General features: G+C 40.0%; 1 protein-coding gene across 7 annotated transcripts in view; it reads right to left on the reverse strand.

The window, feature by feature from the left end:
* Nucleotides 1–19,997, reverse strand: part of PLCE1 (phospholipase C epsilon 1) — a 316,064-nt gene that overhangs the window by 286,188 nt on the left and 9,879 nt on the right. The window contains exons 2-3 of one of the 7 annotated variants that reach the window (XM_082423534.1): nt 10,710–10,796; nt 9,745–9,875 (exon numbers count right to left, since the gene is read on the reverse strand). The exons of 5 other annotated variants lie outside the window; for them this stretch is intronic. The gene's annotated coding sequence lies outside the window, so the exon portion shown is untranslated. The remainder of the gene's footprint in view (nt 1–9,744; nt 9,876–10,709; nt 10,797–19,997) is intronic. One more of the 7 variants, XM_082423535.1, reaches the window with a different exon arrangement.

The raw sequence follows: 19,997 nt of genomic DNA on the forward strand, positions 1-19,997 counted from the left end.
ATTTGGATTCCTTTTCTTTCTTTTTCTTCTCTGATTGCCATGGCTAAAACTTCCAAAACTATGTTGAATAACAGTGGTGAGAGTGGGCAACCTTGTCTTCTTCCTGATCTTAGAGGAAATGGTTTCAGTTTTTCACCATTAAGAACGATGTTGGCTGTGGGTTTGTCATATATGGCCTTTATTATGTTGAGGTAGTTCCCTCTGTGCCCATTTCCTGGAAAGTTTTTATCATAAGTGGTTGTTGAATTTTGTCAAAAGCTTTTTCTGCGTCTGTTGAGATTATCATATCGTTTTTATCCTTCAGTTTGTTAATATGGTGTATCACATGGATTGATTTGCATGTATTGAAGAATCCTTGCATTCCTGGCATAAACCCCACTTTAAAGGATGCTCAACATCACTAATCATTAGAGAAATGCAAATCAAAACCACAATGAGGTATCACCTCTCACCAGTCAGAATGGCCATCATCAAAAAATCTACAAACAATCAATGCCAGAGAACGTGTGGAGAAAAGGGAACCCCCTTGCACTGTTGGTGGGAATGTAAATTGATACAGCCACTATGGAGAACAGTATGGAGGTTCCTTAAAAAGTGAGAGAGTAGCATGGACATATATACATTACCAAATGTAAAATAGATAGCCAGTGGGAAGCAGCTGCATAGCACAGGGACATCAGCTCGGTGCTTTGTGACCACCTAGAGGGGTGGGATAGGGAGGGTGGGAGGGAGGCACAAGAGGGAGGGGATATGGGGATATATGTATACATATAGCTGATTCACTTTGTTATACAGCAGAAACTTGTACAGCAATTATAATTATATAAACATTATAAAGCAATTATACTCCAATAAAGATGTAAAAAAAAAAGTTAACATGGTAAACTATACTAATTGATTTTCAAGTATTGAAAGAATTTTGCAAATTCATGGAAAATTCAAAAAACCTAGAGTAACCAAAATAATTTTTAAGGGGAGAACAAATTGGAGGACTTACACAACCTATTTTCAAGACTTCTACAAAGCTACAGTAAACTTGATGGTGTGCTATCAGCATAAAGATAGAAATTTAGGTCAATGGAATAGAATAGAGTCTAGAAATAGAACAACACATTTAGTCAATTGGCTTTTCAACAAAGGTGCAAAGGTAATTCAATGGGGAAAGGACAGTCAATAAATGGCCCTGGATCCAAATAGAAAAACAGTGAACATCAACCCCTACATCACAATACACAACAATTAATTCAGAATGATTTACTGTGCTAAACATAAAATCTAAAACTATAAAACTTCTAGAAGAAAACAGGAGAAATCTTCATGACCCTGGGATACGGAAACATTTCTTAGAACACGAAAAGCACTCACCATAAAAGGGAAAAAATGGTAAAATGGACTTAATCAAAATTTAAAACTTCCACTCTTGAAAAAAAAAAATACCATTAAGAAACAGAAAGGCAAGTCACAGATTGGGAGAAAATAGTCACAATATATATATCTGAAAAGTTCTTGTATCCAGAATATATATTAAAAACTCTTATAACTCAATAATAACCAGATAAGCCAATTTTTAAAAATGGGCAAAAGACTTGAACAGACACTCCACCAGATAATATAACGGGAACAGTCTATTAACAAATTGTGACAGATCAGCAAAATTTCTGTATGGAAAAAAAAAGTGAACCTCAATCCCTTCTTCATACCATACGCAAAAGTTAACTCAAAATGGATGACAGTCCTAAACATAAATGCTAAAATTATAAACTTTCTAAAAGAAAGCATAGGAGAAAATCTTTATAACCACTGGAATAAGCAGAAATTTCTTAGACTGAACACAAAAGTACAACCACAAAAGAAAAACAATTGATAATGTGAGCTGTATCACAATTAAAAATATCTGCTCTTCAAAAGGCAAGCCATAATATGGTAGAAAATATTTGTAATATAAATATCTAACAAGAGCTCTGCATCCAGAATACATAAAGATCTCCTACAACTCAATAATAAAAAGACACGACAATCTTTAAAAATGGGCAAAGATTTGAATAATCTCTTTTCAAAAGAAGAAATACAAGCACATGAAAAGATGTTCAACATCATCAGTCATCAGGGAAATACCAATTAAACTCTCAATGAGATAGCACTTTATGCCCACTAGGATGGCTGAAATTAAAAAAATTGACCATACCAAAGTTGGTAAGAATGTGGAGCAACTGGAATATTGTGGTGGGAATATGAAATGGTACAGCCATTTTGGAAAACGATTTGGCGTTTTCTTATAAAGTTAAATATTCATTTACCATATGACTTCCAAATTCCACTCATAGAAGAAAAATAAAAGCATGCATTCACAAACAGACTTGTATGCAAATGTTTATAGCAGCTTTATTCATAATAGCCTCAAACCGGGAACAATCCAAAAGTCTATTAACAGATAAACAACCTGAGATCTATTCATAGAATAGAATACTGCTCAGCAATTTTAAAAAATGATCTTCTGATGTTGTAACAAACATAATCTCAAGATTTTGAGATTCAAAACATAAATCTCAAAAATATTAGGTTGTATGAAAGAAGCCAGACACTAACTGATTCCATTTATTTGAAGTTCTAGACCAATGCTGTCCAACATAGTAGCCACTAGCCACATGTGGCTATTTAAGTGTAAGTAAAAAATTAATTTAAATTAAGTGGAATTAAAAATTCAGTTTCTCAGCTGCCACATTTCAAGTGCCACATTTCAATAGTCATATGTGACTGGTGGCAACTGTACAGGACAGCACAGATATAGCGAACATTTCCATCCTGCATGAAGTTCGGTAGGACAGTGCTGTTAGAAAACATGCAAAATTATGGTATTCAGGAGAATCAGATGAGTGGTCACTGGGGGTTGGTGGCAGGGTGGGAAGGAGTGGAAAGACTATAAAATGGCACAAAGGCACATTCTGAGGATGGTGGAAATGCTCTATATCTTGATTGGGGTGGTAGCTACCCAGGTATATACTCATTCAACAGTATACATTACCCCACATCAGCTTTTCAAGTGGACCACAGGGCTCATTTCATTCCCACTTCGACTCTCAGCCAGGCACCTCTGAGCACTGAACAGCTTGCTCAACTGTACAATGTGATGCTGAGAGAGCACCAGGATAGTGGAAACATTCAATCTGAGTTTGTCTCCATTTGACCTTGCTGAGGCTTAGTTTCTATATCTGTAAAAAGGGCGGGGGGGGGGGGGGGGGGGAGTAAAAGTTTCTCATGTAATACTCACAATAATCCTATGAAGTAGAAATCCCTCAAAAAATAGTACCTTTTATTCTTATCATTATAAAAACTTCTCCAGAGTCTTCACATATAACTTCCTGATGTAGGACCATGTCTATTTCCCTGTAAACCACCTCTGAGGACTATAATAATAGAGGCTCAATAAATATTTGCTCACTTACTGCTTTGTGTAGAATATTATTTGTATGTTAGCATGAGATGATTTTCCTTAACTCAGCCAGTGCATGCGGCTAAATGATTCTTTAAGTTGTACAAGTTTACTGGGTGCTTAGCACACGTGCAAGGTAGTACATGACTTCACAGAAAGAGAAAGGCACAGCCAATGCCTTTGTTATTATAGAGCTACAAGGAAAAAACTTAGGATATGAGCTATTATCATGAAATACTGAATAGTACAGTCCAGCCAGTTAATAAGTGGGAGGATCACTCAACAGTGTGTACTAATTGTGCACCAGATAAAAAATGAAGATCCAGATGGCAGAATTCAGAATGAACTCAAGTCACAAGTGAAGAATTCCTAGAAAATGTCAGTCTTTAAAAGAGGACTCTGCCCTGGGAAGCGAGGCCAGGGAGAAAACAGAGGAGAGAGGGAGAAGGAGTCTTGTCTTGGAGATGGGATGGAAAGTCATGGGTTGGCTGGCACATGGAGGCTACTGTGCCCTTGCTAAGCCTAACTGCAGCAGAAGCAGTAGAACCATCCTGGACAATTCATCCTGGGGTTGGAAGTTCTCATACCAGGTCAAGGCAGCACATTTTTGGAAGCCGTGCAATGAAGAGGAAGAGGAGAGTGGGAAGGACCCGGAGCCACTTCCCTGAAGGCCTTGCTTTACCCAACTGATGCATCAAAAATATAATAGGCTTCCCCAAGCAGCCAACTGCCACCATTTAGCTGGGGTACCTAGAGCTCATGTTACAAGCAATTTTTAATTAACTGATAGTTAGGCAACATCAACACACCCATTCGCTAAATGTTTTTTTCAAACTGGTATTCTACAAGTCATTCCTCAATTAATGTAATTGTCTTTCCAAAGAATTAAAAATACATGTGATGAAAAGAAACTCACTCTGAATGAGATAAACATAATAGGACTCTTCTACTACCTAACACATTCTCACATTACAGCCTCTCAGTAAAACGATCCTGATTTAATCAAAATAAGATATGATTCAACTCCTACAAACTCTTTTCTTCGTGGCTGTGCTTCTTGCTCTCCCTCACTCCTGGGGTCCGTTGCATCTGATACCTAGCCTACATTTCATCATCACACTGAGTAAAACATTTTCCAGACACAATAACTCTCCAGTTTCATAGACGTTCCCCCACAAAGCCCTAGCAGATGGAAAGCCCTTTTAAATCCACATACTTAATGCATAGGATGGCCATTTTCATTCTTATATTTGCATTATATTTAACACCAGCACCAGTGAAAGTCTTCAGAGGTCCTCTGGTCAACAAACTTCAAAATTATTCCTGTTCCTCATGGCTGCTCACCAATGACATCAAATTCTGGGTGGAAGCCCAAGCCAACAACTGACTCAAACAGTTGATATCATTCTAATGGCGCTGGTTTTCAGTAGAGTTAAAACTGCAAATAGAACACCTCATTAAAACTCAAAGTTCACTTTAAGCTGTGCCTCTGATTTACTACTGAGAAGTCATCATCCAAAAGGGAGAAGCAATATTATTCATACTTTTTCCCTGATTGAAAAAAAATGAAGTGAACAAGTTTTCTGGGTTCTGCTGCTCTTGTTTTTTTGTTGTTGTTGTTTGTTTTTAATTTGTTTAATCTATAGGACAATACCTTGGCACTTTTGCTATTTTTCAGAGCAGTGTAACCCAAAGTACAGAGCTGTTTGCTGAGTCCACAATCCAAAGCAAGCAGGGCTGCTCTGACCTGCACTACCAGCCTTCCGGCCATTCCTGAGCCTCTGACAAGGGTGGAAGGGGAGTGGGGTGGGCATTCAGGGAGGCTGAGGGATGTGCAGGTGGAGGCAAGGAGCCCTGACACGGCCAATCTCAGTATCTGGATGGTGTGGGCTCCTCAGTAGATCAACTGTGTCACATGACACAGGTAGTACCATACCTGGTAAGGTGTAGTTCATTTTTGTTATCATTATGTCATTACTTCAAGTATCAGTTGTGATTTTTATGATGAATGCCAGGGATAAAAAAACAAAGCAGGCTTTGGCAAGAATGTTGTACCACTTTCTATATTAATGAACAAATAACACGTTATATTTTTCCAATTATAAAAGTAATACACATTTACTGTAGAAAATTTGGAAAAAGTCTGGTAAGTATAAAGTAGAAAAGTAAGGTAAGATCATTAAGTAAGTCCTAATTTTGTTATAACTTCTTTCCAGTTTTTCCCCCATGAACACAGCTCTTTCATGGAACTGAAATTATACTGTTTATACCATTTTTATCCCGCTTCTCTTGTTTAATATTATATTGTCTAAAAGAATAACTTTGGGACATAATGAAATCTATATAAACATTAGCAATCTCTTTCCCAACATTCTAAATCTTATTATAAAAAGGAGAAGATCAGGAAAAATCACATGCTGTGCCTCCCTGAAATCATGCATCATCTCACCTGTTTGATATATTTGTAAACACTGCCCCATTCTTGGAGTACAACTTCCAGATTGCTCAATCTTTCTTCCAAGGGCTGGCCAACCAAAGGGTAGGATTCACCCATTCACTTATTCAACAAATATTTTCTGAACACCTACTGTGTGCCAGATGCTATGCCAGGAACTGAGTACAGATGGTCCATAAAACTACCAGGTCTAATTGAAATTTATTAAAGGGATATTTGCTAGGTTTAAGTGACATGATATTAACCTAGGCCAAACGGAGCCAGGTTTGAGGGTGATCTGATCAAAACTAGCCTTTCCAGTTCACCAATTTGACACCCACCTCAGCCAGGGCGGTCTAGCTCCTGTTCCCTGAACCTGCCTTTCTTTTTTTTTTTTTTAATTAATTAATTAATGTATTTATTTATTTATTTTTGGCTGCATTGGGTCTTCATTGCTGCGCACGGACTTTCTCTAGTTGCAGCGAGTGGGGGCTACTCTTCGTTGCGGTACGCGGGCTTCTCATTGCGGTGGCTCCTCTTGTTGCAGAGCGTGGGCTCTAGGAGTGTGAGCTTCATTAGTTGTGGCTGGCGGGCTCAGTAGTTGTGGCTCGCAGGCTCTAGAGCGCAGGCTCATAGTTGTGGCACACGGGCTTAGTTGCTCTGCGGCATATGGGATCTTCCCGGACCAGGGCTTGAACCCGTGTCCCCTGCATTGGCAGGAGGATTCTTAACCACTGCGCCACCTGGGAAATCCCTGAACCTGCCTTTCACCTGACTTTCTGTGTCTTGCTCACCACTCCCGAGAACCCCTACCTTCCTTTCTGCAGAGCCACATTCCATTCAGGAAGCTTTTCTGAACAGTGACTCTGAGTCTCACTCTCAAACTGTTGCTGCACCAACCATCCAGAACCATCCATTCTGCAGACAACCTTAACTGCCCTTGTTCCCGAGTGGGGTGGTGGTAGGTATCCGGGACAGGCACCAGAGCCTCATTTTCTTTATTATTTCCCTCAGCTATGTACTACATGCATCACTACTAATCACCTAACCATTCCTCTCAGGAGCTTCTCCAAATGAATCACATCTCTGAAAGGATCTTTCAGGAAAAACATTCTACCCCCTCAATTGCTGCAGGGTGTGTATATATATATGTCCTTAAGAAAACATAACTACTTTACTTGGGTCACCTCACCACCCTTATGCCACATCAAGACCTGAGATCTTCCACACAAGGCACCAATCTCAGCGCCTTGTATATAATCTTATTCAGTCTTCACAGCAACTGCAGTGAGGTACATGCTACGACCACAATTTCCAGTTTAGAGAAAAGAAAACTGAAGTTTAGAGAGATTAAGCAACTTGCCCAGAGTTATTCAGTTAGCCACTGGTGAAGTATTCAAATCCACGCAGCTACTTCCCCATAGCAAGCTTTTTCTGCCCTGGCGAATATTCTTCCTCACATGTTCTTCCCATGAGGCTGAAACCAGTAATTCTCACATTTTCATCGTCATCAGAATCACGCAGGGGACTTGGTTAAAAACACGCTTGCTTGGGTGCTGGTCAAGAGATTCTGGTTCAGGAAGGAGGGGGAGATCTGCATTTTAACAGGCACTCCCCCCCAACCAAGTGATTCTGGCGCCAGCTGTCTTCAGACTACACTGAGAGATATGGTTTTAAACACTAGGAGAATAAACCCATCAGGGGAGAGGCTTTTGGAAAATGGTATTTGTTTTCTCATTACCCATGATCCATCAGGGCTTTTAAAAAAATTTTTTTTACTAAAAAAATTAAAAAAAATTTTTTATTTTGTATTAGAGTATAGTTGATTTACAATGTTGTAAATGCTGTACAGGTGTACAGCAAAGTGTACAGCAATGCTGTAGAGGTGAACAGCAAAGTGAATCAGTTATACATATACATATATCTATTCTTTTTCAGATTCTTTTCCCATATAGGTTACTACAGAATATCGAGTAGAGTTCCCTGTGCTACACAGTGGGTCCTTGTTGATTATCTATTTTATATACAGCAGTGTGTATATTTTAATCCCAAACTCCTAATTTATCCCTCCCCCCAACCTTTCCCCTTTGGTAACCATGAATTTGTTTTCTATGTCTGTGAGTCCATCAGGGCTTTTTAAAAAGTGGCAGGAGTTATTGTTGAATAGGTACAGAGTGTCAGCTTGGGATGATGAAATAGTTCTGGAGACGAATGGAAGTGATGGCGGCACTACAACGTGGATATACTTAATGCCACTGAACTGCACACTTAAAAATGGTTAAAACGGTAAATCTCATGTTATATTTTACCACAATAAAAAAAATGGCAGGATGCCCAACTCTCAGCTGTCTTGTAGAAGGTGCCTCTGACACCCTTTCCTGCTGATGTGGAAAGAGGTGAGGTTTACTCCTGAGGGATGGATCCCTTGGGAAAGGGACAACTGAGAGTAAAAGGTGGAGAAAGTTGGCCCTCGGGTGGCCCCTCCCCAGCTTCGGGCTGGCTGTGACACTCAAAGCCCGGGAGACAGTTCCCAGCACTCTTAAGCACACCTCATCCCCTGCCCGCCTGCAGTCTGTCCCAGACATACTCATGAGTGTCCCTGGACAGAGTAAAGAGGGAAGAGAGGAGCTCAAGGGACATTGGGGAAAGAGCCTGCTTCAGAGCTCCAGGGCCAGCTCCACCCTGGGACCCTCAGCATGTCACCCCACCTCCCTCGGGCGTCACCTGGCCCGTTCCTTCTCACCTTTCAGATTTCAGCTCAGATGTCATTTCCTCAGAAAGGCTTTGCCTGCCCTAAAGCAGCCCCTCCTCCCCTCCCACTCATCACTTTCTGTAATACTACCCTACCTGATTGTCTTCTGAGCGTTTACCATCACTGGATATTCTATTTACTACTTATTATTTGTACACTGGTTACTTGTTGGCATTGCCTGATTAGAACCAGAACTTCCTGACAGCTGGGAATGTGCTGGTTTTGTTCACTGCCATATTCTCTTGCTGGAGATATAATAGGAACTCAATGAATATTTGTAGAATAAATAGATGAATCAGGCTTATTTGTTTCACTGTGTATAATCTGTTCCTTCTACCTCCCAAGGTGATGTGTAGGAAAGGTCAAATGAGATCAGGTGTGCCAAGGTGCTTTAGAAGGAAAGACTCCACACAAGGTGGGGCTATCACGCATTGGGGTAGGAGGGAAGGCAGCTCATGAAGCCCTGAGCACCTCAAGGGGTCTCCTCCACGACCCTGCACAGTAGGTGCCCCGCCTCTCTTCTCCGCTCCTCCTAGACAGAGACTTGTCTGGAATCTAAAAATGATGACGCTCCACCCTGCAGACCATCCAAACACGATGCAACCCAATTATTTATTACAAGGCTAGGCCTCTCAGTGAGTTTTCTCACTAGTGGGGCTCAAATAACAAGAGGCTACTTAGGAAGGCAGCGATCTGCCAGGAGGGCAAACCTAGAAGAAGAACCACAAAGATGCTCCCTGACCTAAGTCAGTGGGGTTCAACAAGCCTGAACTCAGTGTCCAGCATATTCCAGATCCTGGGCTCAGCCCTAGAGACAGAGGGGGTGACAGAGACTATCACAGGGGAGTGGGGGACACAGATACTGAATTGAAAACTCAAAGTCAATGAGGTGAATCTGGCATATGGGGGAGTCAGGGAAGGCTTTGTAGAGTGACTGACACCTAAACTGAATTTAAAGGACAGAGGAAAGAGGGATGGGGAAGAGTAGGCAGCCCAAGGTGAGGCACAGAATGGAGAGACCGTGTGTTGTGTTTAGGGAGCTCCAAGTAGTAAATGCATTGGGTGTTTATTGCTGGAGTGTCTGGTGTGCCAGGGAACAAGTGGGGGCAAAGGGGCTGCGAGATGTACCTGGAAAGGTGGGTGGCGGCCACTCTCCCACAGGCAGCAGATCAAAGCTGTTTCAGACACACGCCCTTGGAGGCCTGGTAGAGATGAACCTGCTCATTGGTCCAGCAGCCCAGAGGGCCAGTCTGGCTTGGCTGGGAGTAGAAAAAGGCGAAACGCAAAAAATCAACCAGACTTCGCTGCACTGCAAGCAGGGAGGGCTTGAGTTGGGAGGGGCTGGGCTTGGAGAACTGGAGAGAGATTCCGAGGGAAATTTTTTCCCAGCCAGACTGGTCGCCCGTGCTGGAGGACTTAGGCTGCCTATGTCGTTGATTCAGGGTTGCCTGTGGAGCCCTGCTCTCGGATGTCTCGCCCAGGGACGGTGCAGCTTCCTAACAGCCTGGCAGAGCTTCGCAGCTGCTGTCAGGGCTAAACAGAGGGAAGAGGGGAAAGAAGAACCAGTGTGACTCCCTGCATTTGATTTGAGCCAAAGTGGAATCTCCTCTGAGCCCTGAGTAAAGGCAGCAGAAAGGAAGAGAAGGAAAATTAGGGCCCTGGTATTTTGCATAAAATGCATATGGCCCAAATTTGCTCACGAGAAGTGATATGATTCAGAGAGAGCATCAAAGACAGGAAAACCAGAGAGAGAAGGGATGGGTGGGAGAGAGAGAGAGAGAGAGAATGGCTGTGTTGTGATAAAGCACGTAAAGGAAAGTGTTCCCCCTTCCTTTCCTTCCCCAGTGATCCTTACACTCAAGAAATCTCATGCATTCAAGAAAAAAGGGGAAAACGTACCAGTGTCTCACTGGGGGATATATTTTCAGGGGCTCCCAGTGAGAATTAAAAACTTTGTATATTCATTTTGATGATATTTGTAAAAAGAAAAATATTCTCAAACCCAACCCACCCTTCCCCAAATCAATCACTCCAACTTTGGCTTGGACCTGGCGATAGAGGTGAAAGTCCCCATCTCATTAGCATACACTCACCTTTTCCCTTTCTCCACACTACTTCCAGCTCCCCCAGCTTAAGGCAGAGAGGATCCTGGCAAGGTTGAACACAGCAAGTGGCTGAGCCTGAAACAGAAATTCCCTGCCATAAGGTCAACAGCATATTAGTAGTTGATCCCTTGGGGGATGGTGGGACTGGAGCACCAAGGGGCAATAGACTACACCTCAATCATCCATCTGTGTTTCTATCCTGCAAAACCCAGACAAAGAGCTCAGCCTCTCTTATCTACTTCTGCATCCCCACAACGAAATAAGGTCTCCTTCCTCTAAGCCACCACAGCATGTGGCAACCTTAGGAAGCATCATTTTTTGCCTGTCCTCTTCCTTACATGCTTCTCCTTGCCCCTGATAGCCTGCCAACTCCTGGCTTACTATTGCCAGTGTATCCCAGTTTCTGCTGGGCAGTCTCCTACACATTGCAAGCAGTAAATATCTGTAGAATGGTCAGATGCAAAAGTTGGAAACAAGATATAGTGCCTACTAAAGAATGGACTTGAGGACACGGGGAGGGGGAAGGGTAAGCTGGGACAAAGTGAGAGAGTGGCATGGACATACACACACTACCAAATGTAAAACCAATAGCTAGTGGAAAGCAGCCGCATAGCACAGGGAGATCACCTCGGTGCTTTGTGACCACCTAGAGGGGTGGGATAGGGAGGGTGGGAGGGAGGGAGATGCAAGAGGGAGGAGATATGGGGATATATGTATATGTATAGCTGATTCACTTTGTTATAAAGCAGAAACTAACACACCATTGTAAAGCAATTATACTCCAATAAAGATGTTTGAAAAAAAAAGATATAGTGCATCAGTAAGGGAATGATTAAATAAAACATAGCACATTCATACCCAGGAAAACAGATATTGTTGTTTTTGTTTTTATGACTTAGATACATTTACCTAGAAAGAGTTCCAGAGTATATTGTTTCATTTTTTAAGATAAAAAGAAACTGAAGAACCAAACACGTTAGGAGATCACTTATATAATACAAAACAAAACCACACACACAAAAACAAAAGTATATCTTTATGTGTATGTGTGTGTACAACTGTATAAATGCATACAGAAACGTTTGTAAGAGCACCTGTCCAACTAGGAACAGTGATTACTTCTGAAAAAGAAAAAGGAGAACTGGAGAGGAATTATGGGGGCTTTTACTTTATCGGGAGTGTTTACATTCTTTACAACCAAGAATGTATTCACGTATTGTGTAATTAAAAATAAATCAAAAATATAATTTTTTGAAAGTCTTAATTATTATATGAGATTTTTCATCCTGTGAAAGTTTGTTTTAATGCATTAAAGAGCCTGTGGAAGGCAGTAGAACTAGCTCCCACTTGGGCAAGGGATTGTTTACCTTGCTTATCTCTAGTTAGAGCCAACAATGCTAATGATTCTGAATAGCACTGGCCACTCCTTGGCCATCCCATCCCCTCCCACTCATGGCTTCAACTATCACCTCTATGTGGATGACTCCCAAATGCCTCTTTCCAGACACAGCCACTCCCACGAGCTACAGTCCTGACTTTCCAACTTCCTGTTGGATACAGCCAACACCCCATGTACAAAACCAGACTCCTGTCCTCCCTTCTCTCCCTAATTCAATTCTTCTGCCTAACTTCTTCCTTCCTCTTAACCGGCACCTCCTTCTTCCCAGGAACTCAGAAAGGAAACTTCCCAGTTATCACTAGTCCTCTTAATCCACACACCCACCTAGTTATCTGTCCTATTCTGGTGATTTTTCTAAAAATTTTTTCCCAGCTGTTAGCCACTGACACCACCCCAGGTCAGACCCTTTCCATCCATCACCTGGACTAGTGGAATCGTCTTCTAAATGGTCTCCTTATAAATTGGGAGACTGGGACTGATATATACACACTACTATATATAAAATAGATAACTAATAAGGACCTACTGTACAGCACAGGGAACTCTACTCAATATTCTGTAATGACCTATATGGGAAATGAATCTAAAAAAAAAGTGGATATATGTATATGTATAACTGATTCACTTTACTGTACACCTGAAACTAACACAACATTGTAAATCAACTATAATAAAAATTTATAAATAAATAAATAAATGGTCTCCTTGCCCCTGACTGACTGCTTTGATCCTTCTATTAGATGCCCAACTTCCCACTTGGTGAAGGCCCAACATTCCAGACTGTTGAGGTCATTTTGAGCCTCCATTCCATCACCCTATTGTATTAGCTATTTTCCCAACTTTGAGTCATCTGCAGATTTGGGAAATAAGGCTTTTTGCCTTCATCCAAGTATCTGACAAAAATGTTAAACTGGGCTGAACCAAAGAAGCCTCTGGACTATAGATCTCTTTCCCAGGGAACCCAGAGCTTATCACTGGAGGAAAGAAAGTAACTTCAAAAAAAAATTAGTGTCAGATACTTTTCATATACCATCTCATTTATACCTTACAATAATTCTGGGTAGCAAGTACTGTTATCTTAATTTAGAGGTGTAAAACTGAAGTTGAGAATCATTAGGTAACTTGTTAAAAGCCTATAGCTATTAAGTGGTAGTTTTGATTTGTACCACAAGTTTGTGTTGGTTCCACAGCTCATGGTTTTTCTACCACACAGTTGGAACTTTTCATGAATCCTTCCCTTCTAAGACATACAGCACACACTTCTTAATCTGCATCGAGGGACTTTCACATTCTAGCTTCAAACCTACCTTTGTAACAGTAAAGACTATACCATATGTCAAACACAGTAATGTTTTACATGCTTTATTTCATTTAATCTGTGCCAAACCTATGAGGTAGGTACCATAATTATGTCCATTTTACAGATTCAGAAGCTGATGCATAGATTAAAAATAGCCTAATCTGTAAATTAAAAATTAACTCAAAATAAAATTTAAAAAAATAGCTTCATTAAGGTTACCCAGATAGTAAACAGCAAAGCTGGATTTCAAACTGGGGTCTGCCTGACTAGAGAGATACTTAGGAGGTAGAATGGACAGGAAGTTCAATTCATACAGTCAATGAACATGTATTTATGGAGCACATTTGTCACAGGCTCAATATTGTGCTGCGGCTGGAGATCACAGAAATGAACTATGCCCCTGGGTTCATGGAGCGTATGTTTTACTGGGAAAGGCAGACACAGAAATAGAAGGTAGCTGAGTGAGGCGAATACTGGGAGGACGAAGTTCACAAGGGGTAGTCTCAGAGGGCTGAGGTTTCCGGGCTTGGTAAGTGAGTCTACAAAGGTTCTATTCACTGTGATGGGGAACACGGGAGAAACAGGTTTGGGAAAAGATTGAGTTTAATTTGAGACATGAGTTTTGAGGAGATGTCTCACAGGCAGCTGGATATGCAGGTCTGGAGCTCAGGAGTGAGGCATGGAGTGAGGCATGGACCATGGAAAGATCTGGAATCATTGATGAAACAACTCATGCAGATGGATTTACTCTAAGGATCCACAGTATGTACCTGGGGCGAACAAGGAAAACGAAGACCTCAAAGGAGACGCTGCTCACCTGGCCAACTAATGCACTCCCATGAACAGCTTTCTGAGGATGGCTTCTCCTCTTCCCAAGCAGAACAACTTTCCATCCTTTCCATCAAGCCACACCCAGCTTCCTCCAAGCCCTCGCTCTGCTCCAGAAAACTCCAGCCCAGAGCTCCCTCTCCTAGACTCAAGCCATTTAACAGCTGGCCAGGGACTCAGCCATTTCTTGGTAAGGATATTGAAAATTTCAGGTATTTGTGCCCTGTCTCCCTGACTGGACTGAAAGATCTTTGATGGCAAATCCTGGGTATAACATTAGGAATGCAGTCAACATCCTCTTTACAGAACCAACCAATAGTACTCAGTTTCAAAAAGCATAATGAAGCAATAGCAAAGCATTTATGTGGACTAGTTACTCCAGATGAACCTGAATGCCTTCCTCAATACAACAGCAAGCACGTCCTGGGCACTCTCCCAAGCTTCCCCCTGAGCCTCTGCACTGAACAGAGCTGGTCAAGGTGAGCATTCCCTGCCTCTCCTTGTGCCTTCTAATCTACTCCTATTCCCAAGAGCCCTTGCTTCCAGAATTCTTCAAGTTGAAAAGAAATTTCTTCAGGACAGAAGAAACGAGGATGAAAATGTTTTACTTCAGAAAACATGAAGTAGCAGCAATAGAAGCCTCCTTCCCATGAGTCAAGTCACAGAGTTTTAACCAAGATCCTTTAACAAAATATTGTCTAATTTTACAATTTATAAATGATTCCTCATTTGTGATGTTTTATACTATCCTTCTATAAATAAGCAAATGTCTGAAATACTGAGAAAGGTAGACAGTAACATCTTGTTTCACAAATTACAGAGATTGTCAGATTCTCACCTGCATCATCACCTGGCTCAGGTAAGCTCAGGTGGGCAGTAGCCATGGGGATCTTGCTCACCAGTGTCCCCCATCAGCAGGTATAGTGCCTGACTCATGGGAGTGACTCAGAAGGACTGCTGAATGTATGAATGTTGAATGGATGAGACAGTAAAATTGGGAAGAAACAAAATTGTAGAAAAAGCAAGGAGACAGGGAATGAGGGGCGACATGGAAGTAGCAAGAGTATAAAGAAAGCTGAGGCAAAGAAACGACCAGCCACTTCCTTACATCTTAGGCTCAGATTCTCCGCAACTTCTCCACAAAGACACCCACACAGTAGCTAAATCTTTGGGTCAGTTTCTCAGTCCTATAGCTGTCAAATGCACACTTACAGTACTGGCCATTTAATATTTTTAAGTTTTGGAACCGCTTTCTCTCTTCCTTTCTGTATGCCTTAGGAACACTTTTTTTTTTTTAACCTTTCACCTAAACTAAGACTTGACATTGAATTTGACTCCTACTAGACTCTAAGCTTGTATTTCAGGTTTGCTGCTTTGCTACTTAACATGCCATATCAGTCCAGAAAAGGAGACAGAGGTCCACATTCAGTGTCTGGAATTGTAAGGAACAGTGCCTAATCCTCTAATGGTAGTTCCAATTCTGCCTATCTTATGAGGATTGCAAAGAAACAAGAGTGTCCCAGTTAATACATACATACATACATACATACATACATACATACATAAATAAATAAATAAAGGCACTACATTTTCACTTCACAGGAAGAGCCCCAAGTAACCAATCTACCCTTACTCTCTCCCCTCTACCCTCTGCACTTCATCTCCCTTACTCTCTCTCCTACCGTCTGCACTTCATCTCCCTTACTCTCTCCCCCTGTACCTTCTGCACTTCGTCTCCCTTACTCTCTACACTCTACAGTTTGCACTTCATCTCCCTTACTTGCTCCCCCTCTACCGTCTGCACTTCATCTCCCTTACTCTCTCCCCATCTACTGTCTGCACTTCATCTCCCTTACTCTCTCCCCCTCTACCTTCTGCATTTCTCCCTACTCTCTCCCCCTCTACCTTCTGCACTTCATCTCCTTTACTCTCTCCCCCTCTACCGTCTGCCCTTCTTCTCCCTTACTCTCTCCACTCTACCGTCTGTACTTCGTCTCCCTTACTCTATTCCCCAGGAACAGTATCTCCAGCTCCTCATCACATCTGAAGCTGCCCCTGTCACTCTCAGGAAAGCACAGGCGGTCTCCAGGAATTCAATCTATGCACACTCAGGAGCAGCAAGCTAATTTTAATATCAGTCTTTGATGACCCTGGCCAAAATAAAGTCAACTTAAAAAAAGAAAACAAACCAACGAAGTAAAATCTAAATGGGCTCTAGATTGATCTCTCCCTTATAGACAGAATTCATTAACACAATGATAATAAACTGCCACAGCAAGATTGAAAACATGGTTTAATGATGGGAAACTTGTTAACGTGATATAACAAACCAGTAGGTCAAATGTGAAAAAAGGCACACAATCATCTCAAAGATTACCTTTTTGACTTTTGATAAATTCAACTCCCTTTCATTAAAAACAAACAAACAAACAAAACTATGAATATAAAACTCCTTCCACAAAGTGATTTAAACAATTTTAAACCAAAAGCCAACATCATACTTACAAGTGAATATGAAAAGCATTTCCATTAAAATCAGGAATAAAATTGAAAGGTCTATTATCCTCCTTCTTAGTTATCAATGTTAGATAACTAAGAATCATTATTTGCAGACAATACAATTCTCTACCTAGAGAGCTCAGGAGAATCAGCTAAAAAATTAAGTTGATTAAATAAAAACCTAAAACATATTTAAAAAATAAGAAATATATGATTTACATGAAGACTACTACAAAACTTCACTAAGAGATATAAAAACATTTGAGTAAATTAATAAACATACCAGTATGGAAAGACTAACTACTGTAAACATATTAATTTCTCCTAAATTAATATATATTAATATAATTATATACAATGTATATAATATATTATATATAATAAATCTATATTATTATATATAACATATTATATATATTATAATATATAATAAATATATATATTTATTATAATCCCAATCAGGATATCAATAGATGTTAGAGATTTTGACAAAGTGCTTCAAAATTTAATTTATAAGAATAAGCAAGGAAAAATAAGGAAAATTTTAATAATTATAATGAGAGAGAGCTTGCTCTGTGTGACATTAATATATGTTATAAGGCTAAAATAACTAAAACAGTGTGGTATTCATTCAAGAATTTACAAACAGATATCTTAGGCCTAAAATTGACTTTAGAATATACAAAATCAGATTAGGAATTGTCTAGGATTATCCAATGAGTATATTATTTAAGGAAATTATATAAGGAATATAAATATATACATGAGGAAATAAATACATTTTGAAGGAAAATTAAGTATTTAGAAAACAGATTAGGTCTTCAACTCATAATATGTACAAAAAAAAAAAACTAACTTCAAATGAAAAGTTGATTGTAACTAAAAGCCTAAAAAACTAAAGAACACAGTTAATCACAGAAAGTAGATAAAGAATACAAATTTAAAAGCTGTGGAAGTAATCACCAGGGAGGACATAGACCTCTCTGGCCATGTGGAAATTAAAATTTTCTGTACATTAAGGAACATGATAAACATTTCAAAAATATGATATTTCATTAATATTTATATAGAGTATCCCATAGTAGGATAAACGTAATTCGCTTAATTATGATAAACAAAGTTAGGTGAAAAGTTATAAAATGTGAAAGCATGATCTCAATTTGGGAAAAAACAAACAGAAGAAAAAAAACTAGAAAGCCATGAACCAAATATTGGACTTCTTTATTGTGCCTTTCTCTATTTCCCAAATTATCCAAAATTAACTTGTATTATTTTATAATCAGGAAAAAATGCTAGTTGAGAAAAACAGCATCAAATGACAATGATATGTTATAGTCTTAATTCATTAAGACGTCTCAAATTAAAAAAAAAAGACAAATGGACAAAGAAAGTGATTAAATAATTAACCAAGAGAGAGCACATTGATGAGATATCAATGTTTTATTGTTTCCAGTAATCAAAGAAATGCACATTCAAACTATGAAGTACCAAGTCCGGTATCTCTTATTGACATACCACTGGAAAAAGACTACTCTAGCACATCATTAGTTGAAGTGCAAATTGTTGCAACCTTTTTGGAGAGCATTTTGACAGTACATATTTCAAGCCTTTAAAAAAGTTCTTCACTTTGACCTAGTAATTTCAGTTCTAGGATTCTGTGCTAAAGAAAGAATTACAGATCTAGGCAATGAAGAGTTACTTAAGTAGAAAAAACTGGGGATCAACAACTAAATGCCCAACAAGAGGGGAATGGGTAAGCCCCTCCACAGGACCACATGACAGAATGAGACCCAAACACTGAAATCAAGGTTTGGAAACCTTTAATGGAGTGGGAACATCTTAATGATGGAATGTTAGGCAAAGAATGCAGGATTGAAAATTGTGTGTTATGTATCTGTACTATGGTCTTAATTTTGTTTGAAACAAACAAACCTCCCAGTTCTGCTGCTCCCCAGTCAGGCGGCTTTGGTCAAATTTTTGAGTCCCTGAGAAGACCAATTTCTTCAACTCTAAAAGTGAGAGGGGAGGACCTCCCTGACAGTCCAGTGGTTAAGACTCCACACTTCCCAACCTAAGTGTCCATCGACAGATGAATGGATAAAGAAGACGTGGCACATATACACAATGGAATATTACTCAGCCATAAAAAGAAACGAAACTGAGTTATTGTAGTGAGGTGGATGGACCTGGAGTCTGTCATACAGGGTGAAGTAAGTCAGAAAGAGAAAAACAAACACCGTATGCTAACACATATATATGGAATCTAAAAAAAAAAAAATAGGTTATGAAGAACCTTGGGGCAGGACAGGAATAAAGACGCAGACATAGAAAACGGACTTGAGGACACGGGGAGGGGGAAGGGTAAGCTGGGACAAAGTGAGAGAGTGGCAATGGACATATATACACTACCAAATGTAAAATAGATAGCTACTGGGAAGCAGCCGCATAGCACAGGGAGATCAGCTCGGTGCTTTGTGACCACCTAGAGGGGTGGGATAGGGAGGGTGGGAGGGGGCCGCAAGAGGGAGGAGAGATGGGAACATATGTATATGTATAGCTGATTCACTTTGTTATAAAGCAGAAACTAACACACCATTGTAAAGCAATTATACTCCAATAAAGATGTTAAAAAAAGACTCTGCGCTTCCACTGCAGGGGGCATGGGTTTGATCCCTGCTCAGGGAACTAAGATCTCACATGCCGCAGGGCGTGGCCAAAAAAAAAAGAAAACAAAAAAAAACAAGTAAAAATGAGAGGGGAACATTTGGATCCCTCAATTTTCACTGTTGCCTGACACAGCATGTAATAAAAAAGTAATAAACAAATCATAAACAGATGCATAACGTCTGCATTAATAATTAAAAGATAGAATTTTAGTTGTTAAAACTGTTTCGAATTAAAAATTCTTTTTTAATTAATTTTTATTGAAGTATAGTTGATTTACAATATTGTGTTAGTTTCAGATGTACAACGCAGTTGATTCAATATTGTTATAGATTATACACCATACAAAGTTATTGTAAAATACTGACTATATTCCCTGTGCTGTACATTACACCCCTGTGACTTATTTATCTTATAACTTATTTATAACTGTGACTTATTTATCTTATAACTGATAGTTTGTACCTCTTAATCCCCTTCACCTATTTCGCTCCAACCCCTGCCCCTCCCCCATGTGGTAGCCACTAGTTTGTTCTCTGTATCTGTGAGTCTGTTTCTGTTTTGTTATATTTATTCATCTGTTTTT

The sequence above is a fragment of the Balaenoptera physalus genome (genome assembly GCF_965194825.1).
Source record: "Balaenoptera physalus genome assembly, chromosome: 14".
In the NCBI taxonomy this organism is placed as follows: domain Eukaryota; kingdom Metazoa; phylum Chordata; class Mammalia; order Artiodactyla; family Balaenopteridae; genus Balaenoptera; species Balaenoptera physalus.